The 10999-nt window shown below is 43.3% G+C and overlaps 1 long non-coding RNA gene across 1 annotated transcript; it reads left to right on the top strand.

Moving 5' to 3' along the window:
- The first annotated feature begins 2621 nt into the window (after positions 1–2621).
- Positions 2622–10249, top strand: LOC147995012 (uncharacterized). Its single transcript, XR_015686944.1, has 4 exons — positions 2622–2685; positions 3992–4174; positions 8060–8183; positions 9991–10249. It is a non-coding gene; the product is annotated as an uncharacterized LOC147995012 (long non-coding RNA).
- Positions 10250–10999: the final 750 nt, after the last annotated feature.

The raw sequence follows: 10999 nt of genomic DNA, 5'->3' as shown, positions 1-10999 counted from the left end.
GCCTTCCTGTGGGAGACAGTCAGTAAATGAAGAAATGAACAAAATCATTTCATCCCTGAATGGAATAGGGGGAGAAATGAGCAAGAAGTGAGATTGAGCATAAGGAAATGAGCACCGTTGAGACCTTGAGACCCTTCTGGTGAAGAAATGTTATGCTGTGGTTGAAGGAAGATGAAGGGGCCAAGCTCATCAAGACAAGCCAGAGGAAGAACATTCCAGATACACAGGGCAGCTAGAGCTAGGCCCTGGGGTGGGATGTTCTAGGATCAGACCCAGGACTGATGTAATTTAACAGAACTGTAGGACGTGCAATGTAAGAGGGGACTCTATGGCTGGCAAGGGCTTGATATCCATAGTTGTGTGTGTGTGTGTGTGTGTGTGTGTGTGTGTGTGTGTGTGTGTGTGTGTGTAAGAGAGAGGGAGAGGGAAGGAGGGAAGGAGAGAGAGAGAGAGAGAATCTGTAGGGAGATCAGAAGACAGCTTGTGGCGGCTGGTTTTTTCCTTCCACCATGTGGGTCCTAAGATTGAACCAAGGTCATCAGGCTTGTTAGCCAGTGTTTTTAACTAATGTCCCTGAAGAATATTTTGATAATACAGCTTCCTCAACTCACTTTGCCAGTGGGAATACCCTGTTGATTTGAACACCCAGTTGAAATCCAGACATGTAACTGTTTCCTTTGGTTCTTTAGGATAGTTCATGTGGGAAAGCACTTTCACCTGAAAGGAAGAAGCAAGACCTAGTTTACTAACTGAGGCAGATTTTCCTTGTGGATGAAGAAACAATTCTCAGACCTGACTCTACTCTGGAACCAGGTGGGGATTAGGTTGAGTTGCTGTTTCTTCCAACTGAACCCTTCTCTCCTGGAAGAAGGAAGGAGACTCTGGAAGATAAGACACTGACTGGGTTCACCACTCTCCTCCCCAAGACTATAAAAGCAATAAACATTATTATGGAGGGGAGATCTTTGGAGGAGGTGCCTGAAAATTTGGCAGGGAGCTCCAGGGTGTGCAGATCTTGTGAATCTTCACCCATGCTAATATGAACTTTTCGGTGTTGCAATCAGTTCCTTTTGAATCACCCGTGCTCCTGTAAGTAACTCTTTACTGCTGTACCTGTAAGTAGTCCCAATGACTTATTGACTCTCTAAGCTAGACTTGGATGAAATCATTTCTTTGGTATGTTCTGGGACCTGGTCTGGGACAAAAAAATTCTTTTTTGTTCACATCCACCCAGGAAAAATCACACAAGATATTCAGTGGTGTTATCAGTTTAAAACCACTGCTCTGGAGGAGTAACCTTGTAGGGTCATTTGCAGGGCTATTCCAAGAGTGCAGACATCAAAGCCACCCACCCAACGAGACCCTATACTACTTGTCTCCTCCTCTAACCAAGCCAATCCATCCCCAGTAGGCCACGTACCTCCTCGCCCAACTTTGTCCTCTGAGGCAGCCAGAAGAAGTCTTTGCAGGTTCTCTCTCGTAATGCCAACATCATCCCTGACTGGTAGAATGGATCTACTTGGTGTTTGTCAAGTTCAGTGCTTGCTCTGGACTCCTGAGTGTTTGGTCTTCCTGACAAAGAAGTCCTGAGTCCGTCCTTCCACTTCTGTGCGCTTCAGGCAAAAGAGTCCCAGAAAACCTGAACAAACTCAATGCAGTACCTTTGTGTGGAATCGACAGACTTGGACCTCAGTTCTGAAATTTCCCAGCAAGGTTTCATGACTCTAAGGGACTTGATACACTATGTGTCTCCTCGTCATTCAATCACTACAATATAGAGAGCACTGATGGTGTTACCAGTACTGAAAATACCACTTGAAATGTCTCTGTAGTAGAAGAAAATACATATTGCTTCCTATAAAGGTCTGATCTAGTGACATGCATTCACTGAAGTCAGAAAAGTGGGCAGGACCAATAGATAATTTCACAGGACAGTGCTTGTAGGTGTCCACTTACCCAGCGAGTCAGGAATCATGGGGAACACAGGCATTCTCTCTTCTTTTACAGCTGGACTGTTAAAGGCTGGATGCCAATTCTCAGAAAAGCAGCAACTGCGTGCCCAGGGAGTATGCAGATAGCCAGAGAATACAGCAAACATCTTAACTGTGGGAATAAACCTGCTTTGGCTTTTAAATCCTTTTGTGAACTGAACTGTGATATAGAACTATTTCCATACCAGTTTCTTATAACAGAGGATAATTACATTAATGGCCAAATAAATGAAGTTTTGTTTATTTTGTAGCTTTAAAGCAGGTCATCTGGACGGACCAGTTATCATGTCAAAGTGATATCTACAGGCTATATATTTTGCAGTATTTATTTAGGCTCTGTTTACTTTGAAACCTTTTTTTTAAATCTTAAATTAAAACAGAGGGAGCCAGGTAAGCATCCAGGGAGTCACAGAAGTCCCCCCGTGCTGTGTGTGCCCCTCAAAGTGTTCTTCATGCAATCCTAAGAGGGAGGAACACAGGTGAAGGAAGGAAAGTAGGTGTGCAGAGCAGACCAGACACGCTTTCTGGAACACTTTGTTCTTGGGCTTTTTGCCCCACCTAGCTTTAGTCATTCATTAGCTCTAAGTTCAAACAGGACCTTACATTGGGAGGGACCTTAATGAGGAGACTGTACAATGAACATAGCACCACGTGGCACATCCGGCTGGGAGGAGCGACTCTAACTACAGGACAGGTCAGGGTCTCTGACTCCTCTCCGTAGGTCCTACCCTTCTTTTCCTGGGTCTTCATTCATTCATTCACTTGTTCATTCATTCATTCATTCCTTTAACTTAACGAATGTCAGACATGCCCTAGTCACAAGTGACTCTCTAGGGATTGTTGTCATAGTCATTGTGCTTTTCATTTTTTTATTGGATATTTCATTTATTTACATTTTAAACCCTTCCCGGTTTCCTGTCTGGAAACCCCCTATCCCATCCCCCTCTTCCTGTTTCTATGAGGGTGCTCCCCCACTCCCCCATCCACTCCCACCTCATAACCCTAGCATTCTCCTACACTGGGACATTGAACCTTCACAGGACCAAGAACCTCTCCTCCCATTGATGCCCAATAAGGCTGATCCTCTGCTACCTATGTGACTGGAGCCATGGGTCCCTTCATGTGTACTCTTTGATTGGTGGTTTAGTCCCTGGGAGCTCTGGGGATCTGGTTGGTTGATATTGTTGTTCTTCCTATGGGGTTGCAAACTCCTTCAGCTCCTCCAGTCCTTCCCCTAACTCCTCCAGTGGGGTCCCCGTGTTCAGTTCGATGGTTGGTATCTGTATTTGTCAGGCTCTGGCAGAGCCTCTCAAGAGACTGCTATATCAGTGTCCTGTCAGCAAGAACTTTTTGCCATTAGTAATATTGTGTGGGTTTGGTGGTTGCATATGGGATGGATCCCCAGGTCGGGTAGTCTCTGGATGGCCTTTCCTTCAGTCTCTGCTCCACTCTTTGTCCCTGTATTTCCTTAGACAGGAGCAATTCTGGGTTAAAATTTTGGAGATGGGTGGGTGGCCCCATCCCTCAACTGGGGGCCATGCCTAACCGATGGATATGCTCTCTACAGGTTCTCTTTCCCCTTTGTTGGGTATTTCAATTAACATCAGCCCCACTGGGTCCTGGGAGCCTCTTGCTTTCCTGACATCTGAGACTTTCTGGTGGCTGCTCCCAGTTCCCCATCCCCCACTGCTACACACCTTTGTTCAATTTCCTGACCCTCAGTACATTTCCTCCATCTCTTCCCATACCTGACCTTACCCCCCCTTTCCCCTTCCTCTCCTCTCTTCCTCCCGAGTGCCTCTCTACCTCCTGTGGTAGAGGGAGGGAGGCACTATTGTGCTTTTCAGTGGTAAAGAGAATGGAGCAGCTAGTGGCTTCAGAAAGCCATACCCAGAGGGGTGTCTATGGAGGGACTCCATGAGTCTAAGTTTGACCCAGAACTATTGTAAAATGGCAAAAAAGAATATTCAGAACATTTCTTTTCTTGCTTGTAATCCCAGCTCTAGGAGGGAAGGTCATCTCCAGCTACATAGTGAGTTTGAAGCTAGCCTGTGCCACATGAGACCTTTAAAAAATGGCTGTCTACCTCAGAATGACCCCTGACTGACTCTCTCTCTCAAGCAAGGCATCACTGTGGGACATGGCTTTCAGGGATGGCAATGGATTATCCTCATCTATCCTGGGTAAGGAAAGTGAGACACTTGGGGTGTACATTTTAGGAAAGCTTTGGGTCTCAGGGCTGTGTATGTATTTTCATCCAGGTGGGTGCTTTCTCAAACCGGGGCCCTAATAAATGATAATTAAATAAATAATATGCCACTTATTTAATTTCTCTGTCCAATTCTGCCCTAAAGACTTCACAGTCAAGTTTGGAAAATAGTGTTTGCCATATACTATAGGTTCTTGAATGTTCCCCACAAATCCATTGAAGGCTGTACAGCTTTCTGTAAGAAAGGGCTCTTGTAAATTCTACTTAACCCTACCTATGCCATGAGTTAGTGGGATATCAAAGTCTTTTCTCCTCTTACCTTTTATTGTGGTTGTTGTTAAGTGTTTTTGTTCTTTTAAGACAGCCTTACTTCATATAGCCCAGGCTATCCAGGAAACCACTATGTAGCCTGAGTAGGCCTGAAACTAGTGCTTCAGTCCCCTTCTGCTTCAGTCCCCTGAATACTAGAATTAGAGGTGTCTGTTACCACACTCAGCTTTCTCTCTTTGGAAGGAAATACCAGCCAGAAACGGTAGCTGAGACACAGAATTGCTATGTGTCTGAAACTAACGTAGTGAGTACCAGGCCTGGGCTACATAGTAAGCCCTTATCTCAGGAGTACTGGACAGGAAATAATGCAGAATGTTTACATAAGGACTACGTTCATGATTTTGAAATTTTCTTTGCCCAACAATAGAGTATCAGTCAGTTTTACATCACAGCCACAAAATACCTGAGAGAATCACATAAAAGGAAGACATTAATTTTGACTCATGCATTCAGCTCATGTCTCCCACTTGGACCTGTGACCTCCAGGACTGTGAGACTCTGCCTCAGTAACGGTAATGTATGAGGAAAGGGAAGCTGCTTTCTTTAAGGCCAGGAAGCAAAAAGGGAGAGGAGTGGCTAGGGTCCCACTGTTCCTTTCAAGACTGCATCTCAAAATGACTGAATTTATTTCCATCAGAGTCCCTTTCCTGAAGGCCCCCGCTAACCTCTTAGTAGAGCTCTCAACTGGTGATCAGCCCTTTAGCACATGAGCCACTGGAGAGCATATCAGATGCACACCGTGGCTGTAAGCTGGTTTCTTTTCTAGGGTAGAAAAAGGGAAGGACTTGAGTATTACTCAGACTGTTCAGCCTCAAGCTTATCATTCATTGACTGAACCAACACTGAGTAAGCCCTTACTGGAATACAGTGATGAATGACAAGAGGCTCTGACCCCAGCAGACTAAAGAGGAGTGTGTGTTCTCTGTGAGTCTAAATGTGTTTGATAATTGTCATAGAAGAACCACTCAAACAGGGAAAGGGACTCACAAGAAAACCCATTGACTATCAGGCCTCTAGAGCAAATTAGCTGCATCCAGAAAACTGTATGTGGTTTTTGTTTTTGTTGTTTTCTGAGACAGGGTATCTTTGTATAGTGTCAGCCATCCTAGAACTAGTTCTGTAGACCAGGCTAGCCTCAAACCCAGAGAACTTCCTGCCTCTGTCTCCTGAGTTCTGAGATTAAAGGCTTGCAGCCCCATGTATTTGGGATATTTTAAAAGTTCTAGAACTGAAAGGTCTGGGGAAATCCTGAAACAGATTGCCATTTGGGTAAGAAGTTTATTAGGAGGTTATAAATGACATGGACATATATACAGATAGATAACAGCATGGCCAGGACTTAGGGGAGGGGGTAGGACAGTGAGGCTGGGGGAGGGGAGGCTTACAGGTCCCAGAGGAAGCAGGGAGGTTTCACAGCATTAGCCTGTGTCCAGGTGTCCTTGATTCCTGGGCAGCAGGGGATTGGGGAGGGGATTCTAGGGAAGGAAGGTATGAGTCTGTGAGTAATGGGGAGGAAAGGCACGTCTAGTTGAGACATAGCCTTTATACCCTTAGATTTCTAACATCCTGGGGGTCTGGCAACCTGAGGCTGAAAACTTAACTCAGGGAAGTAAGAGTAGATTCTTGCTTTCCTCTGGAATTGGACATCTGGGGAGTGTGTTGGAGATTAGAGATTCATAGATAGGTTTTAGGTAGAAGCCTATTTCTTCTATAGCACCCACAACAAAGAAGCTAATATCATGGGTGGGACCCATGCTTCAAATCCCCTAGAAAGGTAAGAGGTGTTGCCCAACGGTAGAATACTTGCATAGTATGCACTAAGCCATGGGTTTGAAACCTACCAGTACCCACCAAAGAGGCAGAGGCAGAGGCAGAGGCAGGTACTTAATAACAGCTCACTCTAATTTGATAAGCAGCTCTCTTGGAACTTTCTTTAACTCTATTACATGTTCACTATTGGCCAGCACTGTAGTCTTGTAGCCTTAATGAATATACGAACTTTTACAAAAGCACGGGGCAAGAGGTTAAAAACCCCCAGAGATAGAGATACAGAGAGAAATAGAGAGAGAACACAATTTGCCCTATAGACACACATTTTAGCACAGCATACAACACCTATAATACACAGTATATGTACCCCTGTATTCCGACCACACACACATAACATCCCTACATTCTTGTATACATCATCATCCACACATGCAACCTCCCTGCCCCCCCATGAGAGGAAACTTTATGGTCCAATTTCCCCAAACCTCTGCTGTGCACTTGCCCTGCAGGATTCAGGCAAAGCCCTTCCTTGGAAGGCACAAAGCAGGACACATTGGGGAGGGAAAACCCCCAGAAACCTATCAGCAAAATTCCCCATCAGATCAGAATCGGCCAGCTTCCCCACTGGACTCTCTATGTGTTGCTCAGACCTCTGCTGTATACAACAGTTAGTTGAATTGTCTTCTCCTCACTAATCTCAAGTGCATTGAGATGACCATGACATTCATATTCACCATGAACGTCACTGTGGGCCCCCGAAGTGTTCTCCAAACTCATATAGACATGGACGTTTCCTGGGTGGTTTGTTAAGCATACAGATTTGGAGGAAAGAGGAAAAAGGACTCCTGTGACTGGGCCGTAGCTATGTCTAAGAGTCTGAGGTTGTGTAAGAAGATCTGTCCTGTAGGATCTGGCTCAAGGGTTTATATATGACCTTCCCTGTTAATGGAGATGAGTCTTGAGCAAATAAAGACATTTGGCAGAGGGGTACATACACATATTCCTCCATGCAATCTGCAGGAGATGTCAGTCTGTGACATAAGATGGTGTCTGCACTTCAGAACCAGAGGACACAGAAGCTGGAAGGTCCTCTGAAGGAATTGGTACTGAGGGACTGTAGCAGCCTGAGAGACTTACAAATGGAGCTGCTGGCTTCTCATTCAGCCTGTACCTCAGGCCAGGAACAGAGAAGTGGCCAACTGTGGTTATCTGGATGCTCTACTGCTGGGTACAGACCAGTCTGCCCAAAGCTGCCAAAGAAAAGATGAACATCGTAAAGAATCCAAACATCCCTGGACATCCAGAGAAAAAATAGCAGGACAGGGGGCTAGTAACTGCTTTCCTTTTATCTCATGATATCAGTGTGTGCAGTTATCAGTGGTGTTACCTTGATCATTAGCCATCTATATTTGCCAAGTCCTTTCTGTGGTTGAACCTTGTAGCTAGGAGCTAGGGTACACTGATGGCCTGTCTTAGACTTCCTAGCCCACATTGATCAATAACTCCAACAAAAGTACAGGAAATTACAGGAGTTGGCTTTATGAACATATGGTTGCTACAGCCAGGATGTCAAATCACAGCCTTCACCTGCTCCGTTCAGCTTAAGCAACTCTAAAAGGATGTATCTAGTATTTGAGGTCAAATACTGTTCAGCCTCTGAATTGATGGTCCACCCTTTTAATTCTTCCATATTGGCATCATAAACAAGTGCTCTACCTCTGGGTTATATTCACAGCTCTTACTTTTTATTTTGAGACAGGATCTGACTAAATTGCCCAGGCTGCCTTTGAACTTGTGACCTTAGCCTTCCAAGTAACTGGGATCATATGCCTGAGTCACCAAGTCATAGGAGGATCCTTCCTCTTGAAATAACTTTGAAGATGGTAAGCTATTTTATGTCAGAGCTCAAAGTGAAGTACAGTCAGTCTAAATTTCTGGTGGAATTCTTTGCTCAAATGTAAAATATTTTGTGAATTTTATGTTATCCACTTAGTGTTAAAAAGAATGATTATCTCCAATTTCATATTTAAATTGTCCAAACCACAATAAAAATTAAAAAAAAAAACAAACCGTGCCAAGAAAATTAGTTATCTACCAGGCAAGGTGATGCATGCCTGTAATTCCAAAACACCAGAACTTGAGGCTGGAAGGTTTGTGAGTATGAGGATATCCTAGGGCATAAAGGATTCTGTGCCAGCCTTAACTATGTAGATTTTACTTCAAAAATAAACAAAAATGAAAAATTCCACTATCCTCATATTCAACAATTAATATTTTACCGCATTCATTTTGTCCTTCTCTCTCTCTCTCTCTCTCTCTCTCTCTCTCTCTCTCTCTCTCTCTCTCTCCATACACACACACACACTATATATATATATATATATATATATATATATATATACTTATTCTTTTTGTTCTACACCATTAAAGGATTAAAGGTAAGCCATAGGTATGTGGCCATTTAATATTCCAGCATTCATTATCTGAGAGAAAGGACATTCTTTATACCCTGGACATAATTTTGAATGTATATGACTGGACTGAGATCTTTAACCCTAATCCAATATTGTCATCTAGCATAGTTCATATTTGGATTTTCACATGTCTCCATTATGTCCTTTAGGGTGTTCTTTTTTTTAAACTTCCTGCTCTGGAGTCAAAGATGGCACATTGGGCTTGGTAGTCTTGTTTCTTGGTCCCTTCTCTTTGTCTTTCTTATCACTGATATTATTGGAACCTGAATCCCAACTGCTATGTCAATGGGCATTAATTTGAGATTTAGGATTCTCTTTGATTAGGATAGCAGTCCGTGGCCAGAATACTGGGCTTTCCTTAGCAGCCTTTGTGGTCTCATGATATATCAGTGTGAGCAGCTATCAGTGATGTTACCTTGATCTTTAGCCATCTATATTTGCTAGGTACATTATTATAATAATGGCCTTTATCCATGTAGTCAATAAGTACTACATGGTACTTATTATGATACATGTAAATGATATCATGTCCAAACTTCTGCTACACAAACCTTCTGCTCAATGATGATTAAAAAACATTTATTTATTTTGTGTGTATATGTGTGCAGTATGTACACACACACACACATACAGAGAGAGAGAGAGAGAGAGAGAGAGAGAGAGAGAGAGAGAGAGAGAGGAGAGGGAGAGGGAGAGGGAGAGGGAGAGGGAGAGAGAGAGAGAGAGAGAGAGAGAGAGAGAGAGAGAGAGAGAGAGAGAGATTTGTGCTATGATGCTTGTGTGGAAGTTAGAGGACAACTTGCAATTTTCTACAAATTAACAGGTATAGGATCCCATCACATGTCTAATCATAACACCTTTTCCTTTTTCTTACTTTTTGTTTTGGACTGAGGAGGCATATTTGAAAGAGCAGTTTCAAGGATATGAGTCAAATGACCTAGAATTTCTCAGGCTAATGGGATAGAATTGTTTTAAAATAATAAATTGTCTTCTTTTTCAAGACATATTAAGATAAAGCTCTTAAAAAGTTCCATGGGTGACATCGCAAGTCACCCAAACTTTCCCTTCGGTGGGGTCTTCAGACAGGATGAACCACATATTTAAATAAACAAAACTCTGAATTGTATGGTCCTCTGCTAATGTTAGTAGCTGCCATTGCTTCCTGGACTTTACATCTTCACATAACAGCCTAACCCAAATTTGGACTGTCTCCAAGGTTCTTAACCAGTGACAGAAGAGATGCTATGCAAGTTTCATCTTAAGCCTGCCAACTTGTTCTTTCTACCCTTGGACCAGCCATTATGCTGTAAGAAGCCCCGGCCATGTGAACACCTATGTGGCACTTCAAGAGTGAGCCATTTTTAGATGTGCCAACCCAGATTGAGCTCCTAAATCAAGGGGTAAGGGATACCATAGTGCTCAGCCATATCCTACCTACCATCTGACTTTTGCCAATAAAGTTTTATTAGAACCTAGCTATGTCCAATCATTTGTATATATTCTGTGGCTATTCTCTCACAACAACATAAAAAAATCATATAGCAACGGGAGAAACCTTCTACACAAAACCTGGAATATATGCTGGTTGGCCCATTATAGGAAATGATGCTGACCTATGCCCCAGATGGACACAGTACCAGCTGACGTCATCGGAAACAGAAGGGCTTACTTGAACTTGATCAACCACAGGATTCTGAGCAACAGTGAAAGAGATGCCATCTTCACTCATCTAGTTTGGGGATGGTTTGTTAGACAGCAGCAACTGAAACAATAGATAATCCAGATCAATGTTTTATAGATGTGGTGATTTCACTGCTTAAAAGTTACCTCTTCCCCCTCCTTCCCCCTTTCCCCCCATTTTACCTCTACTTAAACATTTATATTTTATGGTAGCTCTGTATGTCTCATTGATTCTCTCACCAAGCCCTCATCCTTTTGGTTGCTAAACCCAACAAAGGTTTCTAGAACACCTTCTCAGTCATCTGACACTTGGCTAGTATTTGACGCAGTTGGCTACTTCTTAGTTCTTAAAACCTTATAATCTTTGTTTTGTCTCATAGTGTACTTTTCTATGGCTGTGATAAAATACATGACCAAGACACGTTTAGAAGGAAGGGTTTATTTAGGAGGTTACAGTTCCAGAGGGATTAGAGTCTCTTGTCATCACACCAGGGAAGTATGGCAGCAGGCAGGCATGGTGACTGAAGCAGTAAGCTTAGAAAGCG

This window comes from Rattus norvegicus, chromosome 4 (assembly GCF_021556685.1).
Source record: "Rattus norvegicus strain SHRSP/BbbUtx chromosome 4, alternate assembly SHRSP_T2T, whole genome shotgun sequence".
NCBI lineage: Eukaryota > Metazoa > Chordata > Mammalia > Rodentia > Muridae > Rattus > Rattus norvegicus.
Note: the sequence above shows the minus strand (reverse complement) of the source record. Positions and strands in the feature narration are given on the sequence as shown.